At 37.0% G+C, this 18,184-nt stretch overlaps 1 protein-coding gene across 3 annotated transcripts in view; it reads left to right on the top strand.

The window, feature by feature from the left end:
* Positions 1–18,184, top strand: part of LOC131427411 (uncharacterized) — a 281,665-nt gene that overhangs the window by 148,022 nt on the left and 115,459 nt on the right. For all 3 annotated transcript variants that reach the window (XM_058590573.1, XM_058590576.1, XM_058590571.1), the window contains one exon: positions 4,879–4,915. The gene's annotated coding sequence lies outside the window, so the exon portion shown is untranslated. The remainder of the gene's footprint in view (positions 1–4,878; positions 4,916–18,184) is intronic.

Here is an 18,184-nt window from a genome sequence, read left to right as displayed (position 1 = left end):
AGGACCCTCATTGATTGCTGATGCGATTGATATTATGTCCATTTCTCCTGTCACTGCTTGATTACGATGTGACTGAATATCATAAACGGTGAATTAAATTCATTTACACCAATAAACTCGGAAGTCCGATGATTTTTTGCAAAGAACAGTGAACTTTATCAATTTATGTTTATGTTAGTACTCTCATTGAATTTTTTCACTTCAACAGGGAATAGGAGAATGAGAGAGAGAACAAAATGCGTCACCTGTCTTTGACTGAGTATACTTCTACTTGGTCATTGAACTATCGAGTATCTCATTTGACAGACACTTTGACCGTGCCGATTACAGTTGACGATGAACTTAGTCAGTCTGTCAAAGTCATTTGACATGACTGATAATTTGCAACTCTGATCCGGTGTCCACAAAGTGCCGCACGATGTTCGTTTTCGACACGGCGGGGTATCGTTCCTTGAACGCGCACACTTCTGAACGGAGTTTTTTTTACTGTTTTTGCCATCACGGTTAGAGTTCGTTGATTGATGCAGCATGAGTAGTTTCGTCAGTGTGGGTGAAGGTAAACCCATGAAAAATTGACAATGTTTTAATGCAAACGTTATCATTTTTTCAATGTTTCGTTTTTTTTAAGTTTTCTAGTTCTAAAAACATGGTTCAACTTATTTTTAGTGTATGTTGTTTCTAGAATGGCCTATTTATTTCTTACAACTTCTTCCTAAATATCATTTATGTACAAACTACAGTGCCTTTAATTAGGATTATTTCTGATAATAGTTTGAGCTCAGGAATCAGAACTAATTGGCTCAATGGGTACGTTCCCTCAGTTATTTGGAGATTTATGCCTTGCTGTGGCTTCCCATGAATTTCCTGATGGGAAGGAAAGGATAAGAGGAACATGGAAGGAAATTATGAAGTGGGTGAGGTGAGAGAACAGCACAAACCATAAAGAAACAAATCGTAGATATCTGTTTGAAACACAGTACAGTATCTACCAAGTGAATGAGACTTCTCTAGACTCATTTCACGACAGTAGACACCAGCTGCAGTACAACCATCCAACAGAGAACCGTCCGTATAACAAGTTATGTGCTCATCAAGTTGTCATTCCAAATAACCAGGCAATCATTCCTCTCAATGAGAATATCCCACATTGAATGTTTTGAAAGGAAAACTGCATGTGAGAGTTAGGTCACTAGGAATGAGTAAGAACTCATCCCAAATAACCATTTGAGACCACAAGCGAGTGTGGCTAGTAGCATAGTCTATAGGGTTACTATTCCAAATGCTTCTTATTTTAGGTCAACATGTAATGGTTCTATGCACAGTAGTGTCAGTAAGAGTCGTCGTGAATGCTCCTGTCATCGCCACTAGGACCATGCTATGGAGATTGGACTGAACTGACGCGATTTCTCCTTTCTGACACCATACAAGACAGCCGTAGATCCAATGAATGTATAAAATAATTTAATTTAACGGCCTCATATTCGTACTTTTACTGTCTCATTCGCATCCAAAATAAACGAAGGGAGACCAAAAATTTTCGTCTTTCATTGGACCAAAAGAGAGTATCAATACCAACGTCACTCATTCCACTACGATAAGATGAAACCATAATGACGTTTTCGGGTAGAATAAATCGAATTTCTATTCTCATTTTTTAGTCGTTATAATGTAAATCGACGACGTTTGGCTATAAAGAGTGAAGCACACTGAGGTCTCTTTTTAAACGGGGGATACGTAAGAAATACGGCGTAAAAAACCGCGCAAAAAAAAACCGCGTAACTTCGATAATCCGCATAAAAAATAGCAGAACTATGGTGTAATCACAAAAAACTTTTGAAAAAAACGAATTTGTGACTTGAGTTGATTTGAGTCCGCGTAACTTCGGAAATCCGCGTAGAAAAGAACCACAAAATTGAAGATATGTTTTTTATGCCAAATGTCTTAGATTTGTATGCAACGTCCAGATATCTAAAAAGAAATTTTCAAAATGTCAGACTTTTAAAAAATATAACACTAGTTCTTTAATTAACTTCGAAAATCTGCGTAACTTTAGAAATCCGTGTAAAAACCGCAACATCGAGATCTAGTGTAATTTAAAAAACGTGTTTAATCCACCTAGCAGTGAGATGATACCTTTTTTTATCAATCCGCATGTGTTTTTTGCATGAATATTCTTCGGTGTTTTCATGACATTATTTTAATGACCGTAGTTTTAAGCGACAATTTTAAATTGAAATGCAAACTGCAAATCGGATCGAATTTGAATCTAGAAGTGTGATAATCGATTAAACATGCCATGATATGTAAGTTCCACTTTAGAGTTTACGGTAATTTAAGGTACTTCCAGAGCCGGTATTCAGGAACCAGCATAACCCAAACCGATGCGTATGGCCATATGACGAATAAATTACAACAGTTTTGAGTCCAACTTTGAAGCTTTTCGGGATTGTCATCTTCTATATCGGTTTGAATTTTAAAAATTCATCATCCTGTAATTCGAGAACCGGAAGTCACAATTGGATAAAATTAATTAATTTTTGTATATAAGTTTATTTTAATTTGAATTTTTGTTTCTGAAATTTGATTGGGTTTTTTTTGAGAAAACGATTGAGCTTTGAGAAACGATTTTATTCTGGAACCGGTATTCTCAAATCGGTATGGCCGAAGTCAGATAAATTCACCTGAGTAGTTGTATAGTTTACATTTGTTTCAAAATATTTGAAAATCAGTGAAGGCATCTTTGAGAAATCGTAGCACGAATTGAATTTTTAGGTGCCTTCTGAATCGACAACTGAATACCACTAAAACTGAAAAAAATAATTTTTTTATCGACTATCCAAATCTGCTAACCCGATAAACCTCATTAATGTATGTGAAATGGACATTTTTATATTGATCACCATGTATCCCCGAAACCGGAAGTTGGATCTGACTGAAGAGCAAGATATTTATAGAATCTTGAAACTTTTCATTTGAATTTCAGATGATTCTTAGATTTCATTTGAATCTTAGATCGGTTCAGCCATATACGAGAAGAATAAGTTACACAATTTTAATTTCGTTTCACATATCATCCTGGAGTTCCGGAACCAGAGGTCGGAACCAAACATAATTCAGGAACTTTGTTTGGGAGCATACGACTTTTCGTATGAATCTGAGTTTGTAGAAAACGGTTGAGTCGTCTCCGAAAAAAATTGAGTGAAATTATTTGTCACACACGCATTTGCTGATCTCGACGAACTGATTCGAATGGTATATGGAAGTTATGTTCTTCCAGCATTTATTGTTGTAAATAGTTTAAATCAATATAATTATGGAATAACTTTCAACTCGGAAATGCTGATATCATCTGGTTTACATATGCCATTTTCGAACGATTATGTTGCCAAAAACGAACCGTGCTAAAATCGGTCCAAGGCAAATTGTCATGAAAAAGGATGTTGTACATAGTCTTTTTGGTACTTAGAAACAACTGTATGTCACAGTATAAAAAATCGTGTTTTCCGTTGCTCCCAAGCATTTCTTTGTCATACAGCGCTCAAAACTTCTACTGCTGGAATAAGGGGAAAAGTCGTTTACACACAAATTTCGATATCTCAGTTAAAAATGGACGGATTTTAACAATCTATGGCTTGTTGGATAGCTATTACCGTGCGGAATCTAAGTCTGAAAACATATTCTGTTTTCAAGGTCAATTGTGACAGATACTGTCAAAAAACTGAAAATTTTGACATAAAACTTCGTATAACTCAAAAAGTAAACATCCGATCTCAAAACCATTCAATAGCGTTTTGGGTGACGGGGAGACCTTTCATTTGCGACTAGTTTGATCAAAATCGGTCCAGCCATCTCTGAGATCTCGACCTCTTAGTTGACAACACACATACAGACACACACACATACACACACACACACACACACAGACATTTGCTCAGTTCGTCGAGCTGAATCGATTGGTATATGACATTCGGCCCTCCGGGCCTCGGAAAACTTTTCGAAATTTTGAGCGAATTCTATACCTATTTTTTATATATATAAAAAAAGGTAAAAAAATGTCAGAGAGTTGATTAAAAAAATATTTCGGGATCCGCGTAACTTCGGAAATACGCGTAAAATAAACCGCGTTATCTTGGAAATCCGCGTAAAAACCGCATAAAAAACAGCGTAAAAAAGACCTTAGTGTATGATAATTAGTGTATGAATTTTCCGAATTGATATCGGTTAATCCATATCTAAAAAAAATGTGCGGTAAGGGACCGTTCATAAACCACGTAGATCAAAATTTGGAACTTTTCAATCCGCCCGACACCCCACGTAGACTTTTAGAAATATCTTTACCGAAATAAACTCTTATGGAACCCCCCTCCCCCCAGAGAGTCTTCGTGGTTTATGAATGGTCCCTAATGATGTTTATGTCACTTATGCCATCATATCTTGACGTTTGCGTCTAATGCCATTATATCGGTTCTGCCGTCTCTGAAAAAATTGAGCGGTTAAAAACAACGTGTTCTATCGGTTACATCACTTATACCATTATATATCCGGAAGCAAAAGTGACAGTCATTTGATATTCGAACTTGGTTTAATAGTAGTTTTCAAACGAGCCTAAGTTTATTAAAATCGGTACAGCCATATCTGAGCAAACTGAGCGGTAAAATTCTTATATCTCCGGAACCAGAAGTCACAGCCATTCGATCTTCGAACTTTATATAGGGAAAAGTAAAACATTTTGCTATTAATTTTTGCTCAGTTGGTAAGTTAGTCACAACGTTCCTCTTCTCACATGACAAGTAGGTTAAGATGATACATCGCCGGTGGTTTTCACGATCGGCTTGGCTTAATAACTGGCTAATTTACTTTTGTTTGTTTCATTTTCAGAATTGATATTCTTCATCCTTCTGCATAGACAAATTCCGTAAGTAGCGTACCCAAGTTTTAAAGTATTACATGAAATGAAAAGTCGCGGGCCTGTCACAGAAAAGACGTGAATAGTTTGGAACCATGTATATCCACTAGTACTGGAATAACAGCTGAATGTGCCAGACGAGTTCTAGTTTTCATCAAGCTATGGAAAAAGACGCACCAGCGAATTTCTTACTTAAAAGCTACAGTGAAATTGAATGATTTGCAGTACCGATTGATCCACCATCCCCCGTATTCTCCAGACCTGCCCCCCAGCGACTATTACCTATTTCCAGATTTCTTCAGGGAGAGAAATTTTCGTCCAATACTGAGGTCATAAACACTGGTCTTGGGACAAAATTTGAAAACAATCAAACATAGGGTTATTTTTGTAAATCGATATTTTTTCAATAAGGATTATTTTCAGTGTTTTTATTCCAAAATTTGACTGATTGTGGAAATCACTATTAGAACACTTTTTTGTAGGGGTCGTCATTTTTCGACAATAATTACTTGAAAAAAAGTAGAGGGTAATGTCAGAGACATAACTGGGTGACGTGAAAACAAATAAAACTGAAATGCTTTTTCCACACATCCGAATATCGATAATCGCACGTACTAGTTGATTGATTGTGTGAATTTTGCTAACTTTCAATGCGTCACTTGCATAATTACTAACAGAACATTTATAAGGTGGAACACGTGCAATGCAAAAAATTACGGTTTTGTGTTAGGGTCAAGACCGATTAAATAAAAAATGTAATGTTCGAATTCATTCATAAGTTGGAAAATCCCGAACAAATCATTTGCGGCCATCGAGGATTTCTAAACCTAAGTTGGAAATTAACATGACATTAAGTTTCTAGTCAAACTCGTTTCGGAAATACAAATTATATAGCGATTTGAAAGAATATCCAAAAACCGAATTTTAGAATTGTAAAATATAAATTATTGAAATCCACTCGCCCAGAGTAGACAAAGCGCATCTAAGTTCTACCCATTCTTGTACCCATAGCAATCTTTCTCTAGCAAGCATAAAACTTCTTCATCTTTTGTATCAACATAATGCAGTGGATGGTAGACGACGAAGAAAATGAGGGGAGGGACGAAAGGGTTAGTTTCGGCGAGCGAATCTGATTACTTTCCAATGAAGATGGTGGAAATTTCTTCACTGAATAGTTAAGGAATCATTGAATAATCGTTTTATCGCATTTCGAGGGAGATGGAAAGTCTTGAGAGTAACTGTTAAATGAACGGCACATACTGAGAATGAAAATGAATGAGAACGAAGACTGTATGTCGACGATGGATGTCGAAATTGACCAATTGTAAGAGATCAGGGCAATCAAAATGTGATTGTATTAAATCAGCGATGAAAACAACCTTGTAAACGTTTCTACGAATACACATAACTGAAGCCTAAGAGTTTCTATGCCTTCAAAAACTTGATTCTTAAAATCAAGTTTGTCATCAAGAATAACGAACGATTCACGCTTAAGAACATTTGGCGAAAGATTGTAGTTATATCTTATTATTGAGTGGCTGGGGGAAAATAATATGACGGAACATTTATAGGAGTTTAATGCCATCCCGTTGGAGTGACATCATTCTGCGAAGATATCCAATTAAGCTTGCAGAAAGCATGCATCTTCTTGTTCTTTGATCACATGATATAGTTTAAAGTCATCGCCAAACGATAGTTTGAAAAATTTCAGTAAGAAGTGCAAATCATTAGGATATAGTAAAAATATAAGCGGTCCTCAATGACTTCCTTGAGGTACTCCAGAACTAACTGCAAACGGTGATGTTGTTCAGTTTCCTATTTTTACCGACATCTCACGTCCGGTAGGATATGAATGCATCCCATCCAGTAAAATGCCACCAAAGTCAAGTCTGTCCAATTTAGCAATTGTTATTTGATGGTTTATTTTATCAAACGCCGCCGAGAAATCAGTGTAGATATTTTATTCAGGCCTATTTGCGTACAAGTTTTACGTGGCCGATTTAGCTGAGTTTTTAGATAATTTTTTTTTGTATTGGATCTCGTTGTCACCCTTTTTCTAGGGGGAGAGGAGCTTCCATTTTCCTCCTGCGAGTATTGAGCGGCAGTTTGTTCGCGGTTCGTCTCGTCATTTATTACCGCATCGGTGGTATTGTTGTTGATTTCGTTGCTAGTTGCTGTAGATGCGTCTTGTTGTACATTGTTTGCAGTTGCTGGTTGGTTGGATGGTAAGTTGTTAACTGCAGCTGGTGTACTTTGTTCTATAGGGGATACGTTGGATGGTTTCGTTGAAGGGGATGCTTCACTGTTGTTGGTGTGAAGGAAGCACCGTTGTCCTTTGGTGTGGTTGTCTCCTTGTCCAGTTTATCACATGGTTTACCGTAGTGAACAGCTTTTTGGCAATATTGACATGTGGCCATCTGATTGTCATAGGTAACAAGTGATTTGCACGGGATTCTTGTATCCTAACCGATTGTCACATAAGAAGGTATAGGCCTTCTCAAGCGCATGCATAACAAACGTACGCCATTTAGAATACCGGGGAAAATATTCTTCCACTTTTCTATTTCGATAGAGAGAATCTCTCCGTATTGGGACATAGTTTTGCGAATATAAGAATCGATGACGCTTGAGGGAAGATCATGCACACGCACTTCTATAGCATTCTCTACCATATATACTGGAATGTTGTTCTTAATATTTTCGTGCTCCACATAGTGCACATTATTTTTGTCTTTTGCGAATTGAATTGCGTCCAACTCTTTATAAAACTGGATGTAAACAAAATTATTGGACTTATTGCATTGAAGTAAATGCACACGTTTAATGTCAAGATGCATTTGCTCCTTAAGCAAAGCTTCAAGTTCTCGAATCGAAGGTCGAACTTTGCACTGTCTGAAGTCAACAACAATTGTATTCTTTCGTGTCGGCGGTAGCTTTTGTTCGTTTGGTTCACTCATTTTGAGGTCGTTCTATTGTTCACTACACAATACTGTACTTGGTTTCTTCTGTCCCGAACGTAAGCGGTTTTGTTATATCGCCTGACTTGGATGAGATGAGAAAGCGAACTGTGAATGAAATTTTGTTCCGATTGATATCATGTTCCTTGCCAACTGTCCTTGTACTGCGAAGGGGGACCCTTTTAAAGAAAAAAAGGTGTTTCTAACTAAAACTTTTTCTTGTCTTTACTTTTTGCAAATATCGTGCAGCTAGCGATATAGTATTTTGTAAAATTTCACAAATTCATCTTCGTTAGGTTCTATAAAAATGCTGGAAATGAAATTCAGTTTGGAAAAGTGAAAGTGATGTTTTTCCCTAAATGTGCTCATTTTGAATTTATTTTTACTAATAAATCAACATTAAATTTTTAGAATAGATTTTTTTCAGTGTAGGACTCGATTAAAATTTTTTTCAATATTTTCATTAGAAATTTTGACTGTTTTGGTGAAAATTGCTAATACAACACTTTTTTTTTGTAGGTTTTATCAGTTTTCGATTTTATCAATATGTACAAAAAACCTTTTTCAATCCTCTTAGTGTTGTAGTGATGTAATTCAAAAGTATCACCAGAATTTTTTTAATTTTTTTCCATTTTTTTTTTGAATAAAATCAAATACTTTCTTTGGGTATAAACTACCATAACCTTTTCAATGTGTAAACAGATATGTCAATTTATTATAGATTTAAATGTAGCAACCCTGCACGCTATACTACAGCATGAACAAAGCACGTGGTGTGCTAGGCGGTGGTGTTTTCTTCTTTCGTACCAGCATGTACCGATGCGTACCGGTTTTGCGTCGTTTTGTATGACAGTTTGAAAGTTTTGAAACACATCGCCCTTTAATTTCGGAACCGGAAGTCGGATCTGGATGAAATTTCACAGTATTTTTTATGACAACGAGAGCTTTAATTGGATTCATGACCGGGAAAAAGTCGGGAATTTTAGTGAAAAGCCGGGAAAAATATTACTAGCTCACCTATGAGTAACAGTTGTTAGCTTAATGATTTTTTTTTCAACAATTGAACAGTAGGAGACAATACCCAAGTTTGCGTTTGAGCGAAATGTTCAGTACAAGTGTTAAAATAACTTATTGTCCATTGGAAATTGTGCCTACACCCCATGTCTCGTCCAACGATTTTCAAAGGCTTGCAGGCAATTTCAAATCAAACAGCATAATGCAAGCTCATTTTGAAAAATAAGGATAATTTGGATGCTTCTGTTGGATTTTTATTAAATTTTTGAATAAGTATTCAACACACCTGCAGAATGTAAAATCTCAAGGTAAATAAACATAGGGAAAATTTTTAATAAAATTATTGAACATTTTTAGGAGTCTTCACGTTTTTAAGTTTGTTAATGATTGCCCTTGTTCCATCATAATTTGTCAAAAGGACTCACAAGATCGGAAGAGTTGTCGACTTTGATCTTATTCACCGTTTACAGGAAGTATTTGAGTTCCTTTTTTTGAGAGTTGAAACTGGTTTCTAAGGACTAGTATAAAGTCTTAGAAAGATTTAGAAAATGGATTGATTTGTTCAGTGAATCTGTGTTTAATTTTCTTTCAATTCCATAGTTCTATTCCATAGTAGGATCACAAGAACGTTGATATTGATGTAGATAAAGGTGAACTGAATTTAGTTTGAGCTTTTGGAACTTCAGTAAGGTAATGATTTAAATTATATACGGCCATATCTATTTTTCCCAAAACAATTTCAGGGTTTACATTCGGTAGAGATTAATAGATTAAAAGAGCAAGTCGTGGCAACCGGACGGTTTTGCGAAATCTTCTAATACACACATCTAATACATCTAATGATTTCAAATTCAATTCTATTACATTAACATTTCAAATTTTTGGTCTGACAGGACTTTGTTAATAATTGGTTTTATAGTTTTCATCACAATCACAGCATGATAATTCATCTGAGGGTATCGTTCATTGAACAGATGTGCTTGCAAGCGACATAATTTAAACAGTATATTTCCATATAACAATTTATTGTACCATGGCCGAAGCCCTGGCAATGATGATATTATGTTAGATTCGCTGTGCCATCATAAGTGTTTGTGATTGCCGATAATTTGGCAGAAAGTGGCTCGATATTTCTCTACATTGTATACAACATTTTCAATCTGGTAGAAGATGCTACAAGAACTCGCTGTCTCTCAATGCATGAACCGTGAAAGAATTTTTCTACATTTCTTCACTCCACTTCATACTCTGAGTATTTCACAACCTTTAACAAAATATAAACAGTCCGGCAATGATCGGGGCGGTGAGGAATTTACCAAGAGAAAATTGCAAGTTGATAATTATCTCATAATTTAACTTGATCATTCTCATACTAGGTCACAATATACAATATTTTAAAGCCCTGGGCTGGAGCATTCACAGCTATTTTCCTAGAAACAACTTATACAAAGGTTATATGCACATAGTTAGAATAAGCGGTAATAGTAAAATGATTCTATCGCAATTATCCACTGCCCGTATAGAATCGGATCGCAAAACGAGAAAAAACGACCGTTTGTTGCTTCAGAGAGAATCCCCACAGCAGCGTGCTAACCTTTGATTCTCAGACAGATCATCGAGAGAAATTCGCTCTCGCGATAATATCCGTTTCTCTTTGATAGCACTGATTGAATCGTGTGAAGAGTTGGTAGAGAGCGTTCTTTGATACGATAAAAGCCATCTTTGGCCATTGCCGTTTATAATTTTCCCGCCGAACTGAGATTTTTACTTTCACTTCCGGAAGGAACGAAGAAAGCTCTGTATAAAATGATTTGAATTTGCAAGCATAGATTGTTTTTTGTGTTTCTCCGAGTGGCAAAAGTCTGTTTTTGGGATTGTTGTGCCTTATTGATTTATTTTCAATCATATGTATATCAAAAAAATAATGGAAACAGTCATGTGCACTCAGAAGAAATCGGTTACGTGTAACCAAAACCCCTGAATGACTTGAAAAGGCTTTATATTTTTCTTATATGCTTATGTTATAATGAATATTTTCTATTTATACATCGAAATGTCTAGAAAGTATTTGAATCCTCAATTAGCGGGCCTATTACAATGATCCTTTTTGGACATGGGATATCTGTTTAAAGTTTGAATTAAAAAAAAATTTAAAAAAACTGAACAGGGGCGATTTTGGCCTATTCCAAAAACCGGGAATTTTTATCTCAAAAAACCGGGAAAACCGGGAAAAAACCGGGAAATTGAAATCGGTAATTCACTTGCCACCCTGCTTTTGTGACAAAATCTACATGACTAGAAAGTTTAATTGAGAGGCTGCTGCCAACATTTGTTGAAACTGGCGCGAAATTGGTCTATTTTTTCAACCCTTGTACTTCAATAGATCCAGTAGCAATGCTGTATTGATTGCAAAACTTAAAAAAAGCAATGATGTCTTTGCTATTCATTTTTTTCTCAGTCGGTTTGTAGATCTTCCAATCAGTGAGCGTTAATTGTTTATCACGATCTAATTCCAAAAACTAGTTTCTAAGATCCACTTAAACACTTCCACTTCCAAGGCCTACTTGTAACAAAAAAAATCCGTGACCAGTCAAGTCGCGATCATGATCAATCATTTCTCTTCCACCGAGTGATGCATTCCTTCACGAGAAACAACGAGTAGGGATCCCCAACCGGGAAGAGGGTGTGTCCGAATGCCGCTGGACGGAACTTGGGGCCGTTGTTCTTCCTCCTAGATTCGCTTCAGCGATAGTTTCTTCATCCCAAAGACACCGCCGCCGACTTTGGCGGCTAGCACTTATCTATGGAGCAACTGTTTGGTGTGACCGATGACCGGCTCGGCGGCATCACATCCAAGTAATCACAGCAGCAGCAGCAGCAGCGACGAACGGGTTTTGTAATTGCTAATTTTTCAATGGACCATCCCGTGACCAACGTGCAGGAAAAAGCGCTGGTCCGAGTCCGGACTCCGGAGCTTCCTCATCAATCTTAGCGCCGCAAAAAAAAACAAGCGGCACACGAAAAGCGATTGGAACGTCATCGGAACGTGCTACAACAGGACTGATAAGTGCATCATGCTGCGCCACCTCCTCCGAAGCTTGCCAACGTGAGCTTGATGATGAGTTGCGGGTTCGAAACAACCGTGACCATGCTACGGTTCATCAGCTGGTGGCAGAGGCAAACCGTGCCTGGAGAGTCCACCAGCATTTTGCATAAAAATTTAGGTTAACAAGGTTGTTACGCGTACCTCCGCTGCCGGTGCTTCGACTGCTTTTCCTTTCTACGCGAATGCTGCAGTTCAAATGGGAGGCCGATTTAGGAAACCACTTCTTTCGCCCTGCCGCCCATTCCAAGAGTGCCGAGTCCGAACCAAATGACAAGATCACGATTTCCGAGCCGGCCTCGACCGATTGTATCGAAATGTGACGATTAGGGTTCAATCGAATGCGATTAGTCGGGGGTAGTAATATTCTATTCGTCGCCCGGAGCGGATTCTCGCTTGATTCGACAGGCCTTCAGAGCGGACAGCAAGTGCACTAGAGCACTAGGATATGTGTGGTCATGGTTTGAGGCGAGACCATTTGGAAGAAATCACCGCATGAAATAGTAAATGGGTAATCGATTTTCTTGTTTTCTGAGCTTATGTTAAATTAATTCTAGTTCACTGGTTTCCAAAGGCTACACACTGATTCGTCATTACTTCAAATGTAGTTCTTTTCTGGGGCGTAGAACGCAATTAGAGGCTTTTAATTTCAGTGCTTTTTATTAAATTGCGCTCATTAAAGTGCAGTGAAAATTGTGTCACTTAAGTTGCGTTGAACTTTTAAGCTATCAGATGTTCAAATAGAACAGTACTGTACTGAACAGTTAAACACGAAACGTGAATTAAAGTTAGTTTGTTATAGTTTTTATTTAACTCCGGTTTTAACCTATATGGTCTTTCGCTGGAGGACGTGAACTAATGCCGTTATTAACGGGTGGCAACTAAAATTTTGGAATTTCTTTCTCAAGCTGTCATAAAAAGACAAACATACTTGGAGAAGATCTGATTGATTGTAATTAAAGATACATTGTTCATTGTTGAAAAAAAATTAGTGAACATTTGAAAACGGTCCGTAATCGGATGTTCGGCGAAGCTTCCGTTTGATGTCGGAACAAGAGCGTTGTACGGCCTTCATGTCAACTTTGCGAATGCATCTCTTGATTCTACCAATCAACTGTTAGCAATTCGTGGCTTTCCAGTTATTTTTGTACACCAAGGAGCTCAAAACCCCGAAGAAATCTTCGATTAGGCGACACTGAGGTAGATTTATCGTGTTCTGGTTTTTGGGTACAAATGGGATCGAATGGGTATTCAGGAACGATTGTGTTTTTTGGCGCAATGCGATGACGCTTTATCCGGCCAAAACACGTATTGTCCATCAGCATGATGTTTTTGAAAAAAACGGGATCAAAACTTTCTACAAACATTCGTTCTGGTACAAATCTTGATTGATTGTCAACCCAGATGGCTTGAACCATGGTTTAGAAATGCCTTTCTCGGAAATGACAATGTACAGCATCACTTTCTGTTCAAACTTATGTTTAAACTAATATTTTATGTTCGGATGTAAAGTAGAACTATCCGTTGAATAGTATCGATCGTTTGCGGGAATCTGCGTCTTCGAAAGAGGGAAGTAACTTTCGTCGTCCAAAACAAAACTTTTTTCCGGGAAAATTTTTGTCGTCCAAACAATACTTGACAATACTTTGAATAATAAATTTGAAACATTTTTTTGGCAGTAAAGTTTCAAATTTCAAAAAGAAAAAACAACGACACGAACTTATTTATACCCCTAAAGTGTGTTCTTTTCCATTGATACTATGAAATTTTCGAAAATATTTCAAGCGAACAAAATCAATTTTAAAAGTGGAAGTCCACGGAGAACGATTATGATTTCCAACTTTGCAAAAATATTAGCTATGTTCTTTGAGAGTTTCAAAAATAGCCGACAAGAATGAATTTTCGGTTATCATTTCAGTTTTTTGCATTGTTTCCGAGCACAGTCCCTTTAATAATATAAATGACGTAACCGACAAAACTCTATCCACTCAATTCCGAGAAAATTGGCTAAACTGACTTTCACAAACTTAGGTTTGTTTGAAATCTAATATTGAATCATTGATCAAGTTCGAAGATTAAATGTCTGTCAGTTTTTGTTCCAGAGATATGATGGTACAAGTGACCTTACCGACAAGCCGCGTTTATTTTTCTATACACTCACTCTTCTCGACGATTGATGAGCTAATTTTAATAATCTTAGGTTGAATCTATTCTATGAAAATTTCCTTCTCTTAAGAAACCTTTTCAGGTTTGGAAATAGATAATAGTCGCTGGGGGCCACGTCTAGAGAATACGGGGGATGGTAGATCCTCAATCCGTACCGCAAATCATTCAATTTCACCGTTGCTTTTATGCAGGAATGCGCTGGTTCGTCTTTTTCCATAGCTTGATGAGAACTGGAACTCGTCTGACACGATCAGCTAGTGGAGAGATTGTCATGAAATTTGGTATTGGGCCAACCAGAGGCTTGCTCTCAACGAAAATATACACTGTTCGAAACTATTCACGTCTTTTCTGTGAGAGGCCCGGGATTTTTCACTCTATGTAGTAATAATAGTTTTGCAAATGCTGTGAATTCTCAGACTTTAGTGCTTAAAATTTTGACAGAAACTTTTTCCTCGCACTCTAATATTAGTACAAAAAAAATATGTCATTCACATCAGAAATGCCGAGTTAAATTTTCAACCAAATTTTAAAAAGTTTGTGCAATCAAATTGCTTCATGGGCAGTGCAGAAGATCGCTTTTAGCTAGCAAAATGAAAGTCAAATAAACGTAATTTAAATAATGTCCATTTAACATTCGAGAGTGCCCTGAGGTCTATTTTTACCCAGTTTTTTTTTTGTGCACATTTTCGAAGTTACGCGGTTTTTTATGCGAATGTTAAAAGTTTTCCGTTTTTGTTTTGTTTTGTCTGAGAAATACATAAAACGTCGAGATCTGGTGTTATCCCGAAATTTTTTTAGTTAACTCTCTGACACTTTGGAAAATTTATTATATTACCCAAGATCTCGACGTTTTAGCATTTCTAAGACGTTTGGCATCAAAACAAAATTTTCGATTTAATTCCCAAAGTCACAAAGACGATTTTTTTCTTAGAGATTACACCGGATCTGGACTTTTCGTGCATTTCTAAGATATTTGGCATAAAAAAAAGTCTTTAATTTGTGGCTTTTTACGCGGATTTCCGAAGCTACGCGATTTATTTTTGCGCTTTTTTTAGGCGTTTTGCCTTTCTCATATAAAAAGGCTATGCAATCACTGTGAAACAGACCTTCGAACGAAGGTTCGGAGGGCCGAGTGTCATATACCATTCGACTCAGTTCGTCGAGATCACTAAATGTCCGACTTCCGGTTCCGGAATTACAGGATGATATGCACCAAAAAAATTCGTAGCAATATTTCCAGGGTGATATGCACCGATTTTCACAAACTTAGATTCAAATGAAAGACCTTACATTCCCATAGATCGCCAATGAATTTTATTCCGATCCGACCGACCTTGTGAATTACAAGGAAATATGTGCAAATGTATGAGTAAAGGCGCTCTTAATTTTCTCGAAAATTTCTTAACCGATTTCTACATTACAGTGCGATTAGTGAAAATTTTCAATTTTATGAATATTTTTTCACAAGCGATGGCGAAATTCATCTAGTTGGCAGATCTTGTTAGTTAGTGAATATATTAAACTATTTTGGGGCTAGTCCCCAGTTTCAAAGGACAAAGTGTTCTATCATTCGACACAGTTCATCGCGCTGAGCAATGTATGTTTCTGTGCGTGCATGTGTGTGAATATGTTTCAAATAATGTCACTCATAAAATAAAAAATCACATATTCCCACAGGTTGCTATTGAATTTCATCATGCTTTCATAGGGTAAAGTGTGTTTAAAATTGCAAACCGTCATTTAGAGCGACTATGCAAAACAGGATAAAATTCTTCTAAATTTGGCTCAAAATTGATTTAATTTGTGGGCTATATTAGTTACTTACTTATCGAACCGACTTCGGCTATACTGGTTCCAAGTTCCCGGTTCCAGAAGTACCGGAAATAGTTTGGGACACTTTCGACTGGATTCTATTTGAATGTAGATTCGTTTATCGGCTATGCAGTCAATAATGGATTAAAACGATTATTTTTGTTTTAACACCCAACGTTTCGACGCTACTGGTTTGCGTCTTCTTCAGGGGAACTGTATTTAGAAATAGACGTTACAAACTATGTTCGACTAATCACAATTTTGAAAAGACTTACAAAAACAGGTTATCGTTCCTCGTCAAAAACACTCTTGTAGGTGTCAATAGTCATACGGTGGAGATTCAGCTTCTGGTATAACTACAAAAACACATATAACAAATATTCACAAGAAATGTACAAACAGGGCTACTTACAAAAATTACAATAAAATTACTCATTAAAATTTGTCTAGAAACACAAATTAAAAAACTTTGGCTATGGTCACTATCTTTTGTTTTGGCGAATTTGTTTTTCTTCTCTCTGATTTCTATTTATGGTACATACTGAAATATTTCGTTGCTTGGCGGTAAAAAAGGGTTATGATATCTTGGAAATATTTCTTGTGAAACAATTCCTAATTGTATGCAATATTGCTGCGTATACTACACTAAGACCATCTGTGTCTGTACGATTGTTAACAGTATGTGATGTATTGGTTATATGACACATTTCTAGATATGGGAGAGCTGAGGAACGGAAAGTGCGATCTACTACTGTGGTCTTATCTATTGCGAATCTGTGTTCGTGATCAATGCAATGTTCTATTAGCGCAGTTTGTGCTCTAAGAGATGTGATCTGATTATCTGTGTGAGTATGATCTTGTATGATATGTTCTAATTTGTTTACATTTGATTTATGCCCTGCTAGCCTGACTTTTAGAGAATTTTTGGTCATGCCGATATAGCAACTTTCGCAGTTGTTACATGGTATTTTGTATATAACATTATGTTGTTGCATTATAGGTACGGGATCTTTAACTTTACTATGGAGTGAACCTACGGTATGTATCTGCCTGCAGGCGCATCTTACAGAACTGTAGTCTTTTTTCAAAACACGGATGATTCGTGATGTTAGTCCATTGATGTTTGCTATGGATCGGTAGGTAGTTTCAGATAACGATGGTGCTGCTGATGACGATGCTATTGATGATGAGGCTGTTGACGACGATAATGCTGGTGATGTATGAAGTGAACCGTTATATGCTGTGTGTGAGCTATTTTTATGTTTAGCATAATGGTGTTGCAATAGACTGTTGATGAAAGTTCGGGGGTAGTTGTTTTCTTGCAAGTTATTGAAAATTATCCTTTTTAATGTTTCCGGATCAAGGTTTGTTGAGAGAGCGTATACTCGGTGGATGAAATTTTTGGCTACGTTAATTTTGTTATTGAATTGGTGAAACGAATAGAAATTTAGCAGACGGCCTGATGAGATTGGTTTAGAGTACCATTCGGTTTTGAGTGTTTGGTCTGCTGTCTGGTGTTTTTGACGAGGAACGATAACCTGTTTTTGTAAGTCTTTTCAAAATTGTGATTAGTCGAACATAGTTTGTAACGTCTATTTCTAAATACAGTTCCCCTGAAGAAGACGCAAACCAGTAGCGTCGAAACGTTGGGTGTTAAAACAAAAATAATCGTTTTAATCCATTATTGACTGCATAGCCGATAAACGAATCTACACCGGAAATAGTGGTCAAAGAGTTTGAAACGAGACTCACTCGATTTTCTCAGAGATGATTTGATCGATTTCCACAAACAGGCTCAAACAAAAGTTCCTATAAAGACAGTCCCAGAAAGTATGGACGCAACCAAAAACCGCTGCCATTTCGCAATGGTTCAGAATCTGTCAATTTTTATGGCTGCGTCCTGTTGTTTACACTCTTCTCTAACAACTTGTGCAGTTGTTTATTCGTTTTCATTAGTTTGTTTCGAAATGCGTGGACTTTCAGCAGAACAACGTCGAAAAATTGTGTACGAATGGTGCACAGAACGCGGACTGTCACTGAGAAAGATAGCAAAAATGGAAGGAGTAAGTGAAAAAGCCGTGCGAAATGCAATCAGTGAGGATAACACCTTTGAGGATAAACCGAAAACGGGTCGAAAAAAAGGTCCTGCTAACCCTCAGTTGGATAAACATATATTGAAGGCGTTCGAGCAAGGAGGTTACAGTTCGGGATGTGGACAGAAAAGTG

The sequence above is a fragment of the Malaya genurostris genome, chromosome 2, assembly GCF_030247185.1.
Source record: "Malaya genurostris strain Urasoe2022 chromosome 2, Malgen_1.1, whole genome shotgun sequence".
Taxonomy (NCBI): Eukaryota; Metazoa; Arthropoda; class Insecta; order Diptera; family Culicidae; genus Malaya; species Malaya genurostris.
This window is presented reverse-complemented; position numbering and strand designations above follow the sequence as displayed.